Genomic DNA, 2,500 nt, shown 5'->3' with positions numbered 1-2,500 from the left:
CTTGGGCCCTTTGTTAAAGGCCCGCTTTAAATCGACAGGTATTACGAGCCGTGGAACAATTTTCATAGGTGAAAATACAGCCAAAGCTGAAAATCATTCAATCAGATAAGCAGTGCGAATTTCCACAACAAAAACAAACGGTCGAAAAGCCCGTAGATTGAAGTTGGGCCTTTAATTAGGACATATAAGATTTTGCATCTTGCATAATAACCGTTATCTTGGAGGCCAAAGGCAAGAGGGCCAAAGGCAGATGGTTATATAAGCCAAGCATCTGTCAACTTGACATTTACCGAGCGAAAGAGAAATAATGACTTGTTGCGTTTAATACAGAAATACTGCTACAAATTGCATATCTTACTTCGCACTGGAGAAACACCGAATAAAAACTGAAAACATTCTGCTTCCTGAGCTTCGGATAATGGTGATATTCCATGGCTTTTAAGCCAAAAATTCTGAAATTGCGCAATAAAAAAAAGTAATTTAAGTCGGAGCGGCTGTTTGTTAACGTGAGAAAGTGTCGAGAATAGCAGTATTTTACGTAGCGATGACGTTGACATGTGTCTGCAACTTTTCTGTATCGATTAAACAATTTTATTATATGGACAAGAGTGTTTTACCGGGAACTAAAACACTCGAAGAATCAATACAATCACTACATCCGGGAACCGAGTGGCGCATTTTTCGTGCGTAACACGAGTGGTCATATTGAGCCACGACGTCACGATTTGAATCTCTACCATGTATATTTATTGTCCATATAATATAAAGAAAACTACACATTAGCTCGAAGATCTGAATTTTTTGTTCTAGTGGCAAAAACAATATCTCACTCGTTCGCCCACTCAATCATAAAATTAACATCTTGCCACCGTGTAACATCCTCTATATATCCAGCTATAAACGTGCTTAATAGGCCATTTCCGAGATCATGCCTGTCTCCTCTTCAAATCGAGTCTAAGTGCGAAGTTTTTGTTATGAAAATTACTTTTCATTCATATGTAAAGTAGAACTAATTACCATCACAAAAACTTCGCACTTAGACTCGCTTTGAAGAGAAGGCAGACATTAACTCGGAAATGGCCTATTAAGAGGAAAACCGCAACATTATATTTGAGAGTCGCTTGTATATTTTAGGTTCAAAGCTGTTCGCACAAGTGAAAATACAGATTACGCAATAAAGTGATCATTTGAAGCAATTTTTCCAGGCTCTGGTGTAAATATATTGGGCATCCTAACAGAATATTCGGGATAAATTTAGAATTTATTTTATTTGAAGTTTAAAAACATTAAAATTTTGCCTAAAACAGGTTCTTAAATAAATGGTGATTAACAGAAATTTAGCCAATCCAGGTTCTTGAATAGGTTCTTATTTTCCGAAAAAAAAAACACGTTGTAGATAGCAGAATACGGCCCTTGTCTCACCTATGCAGCATCCAGTTTTTCCCTATACCTTATATAAAATTCGAATAAAGTAAAAAGTAAAGTAAAAGGTAAAGTAACTTTATTTAAGGTCGGTAGTTCCTTCAGCTATGAGGCAATTTGAACTCGCAAATAGGCCTTTTTCGATATATCAAAATTCAGCTTGATTGTGAAGCAGTGAGGACAAAGAAAAAGGAAAGTGGATGATATGCAAATATTTTTCACATTCATTCCAACGTGTTTCTATACTTTTTGCCCTCACTGCCTCACTATCAGGCTGAATATTTGATATTTCGAAAATGGCCTATTGACCAGCTCTCAGCTGGCCTGATAGCTCATAACCTCGTTGCCAGAGTCTCTTTGTCGATGGAGACCCTGGGAACGAGATTGGATAGCTCATTGGGGAGAGCAAGTGCAGCGCCATCGCGTGGTAATGGGTTCGAATCCGGTTTTCAGGCTTGCTTCCAACTGTAAGTTTCTTTGTTTTGAGCAGTAAATGGGCCATTTCTGAGTTGCTGTTTGTCTCGGTTTCAAAGTGAGCCTTGGTGCTCAACTATTGTAAGGGAAATGAGTTTGATTTGCATAAGAATACGCAACTCATTTCCATTTGAATGGTTGTGCACCAGGACTCGCTTTGAAACTGAGGCATGCAGCAACTCGGAAATGGGCCATTACGCGATTGCAATAGGCCATTTTTGAAAATACCATAATACTCTTTGTTTGCCCCTCCAAATTTTGCACAAGCATTGTTTCCAGGTACTCTTGGGATTTACAATAGTCCCAAGGAGAAAAAGGCAAAAGTTGGAGGGATTGACTTAAAATCTCGCGCCAGTTTATCCACCAATGAAAGGAAAAACCAATCGCGACTTGCGCGCGATTTTTCTCACGCTTTGAGCAAGTTACATGGAATTGCTACGAATTTGGATTGGTTCATTGCACTATTTGTACCTGCTGTGATTGCATGGTCAAAGTTATTACTTTGGTATTTGTTTGACGACACTCAATTGAAAACCCTGAAAATCTTCTCTTGACACCTACTTAATGGTAACCTAGCAAAGGTAACATCCAAGCGGGTCTTATC

At 38.6% G+C, this 2,500-nt stretch overlaps 1 protein-coding gene across 1 annotated transcript in view; it reads left to right on the top strand.

Moving 5' to 3' along the window:
* LOC138049857 (inward rectifier potassium channel 2-like) overlaps positions 1-2,500 on the top strand; it is a 4,742-nt gene that overhangs the window by 1,367 nt on the left and 875 nt on the right. The gene's annotated exons all lie outside the window — the stretch shown is intronic.

The sequence above is a fragment of the Montipora capricornis genome, chromosome 5 (genome assembly GCF_036669925.1).
Source record: "Montipora capricornis isolate CH-2021 chromosome 5, ASM3666992v2, whole genome shotgun sequence".
Lineage (NCBI taxonomy): Eukaryota > Metazoa > Cnidaria > Anthozoa > Scleractinia > Acroporidae > Montipora > Montipora capricornis.
Note: the sequence above shows the minus strand (reverse complement) of the source record. Positions and strands in the feature narration are given on the sequence as shown.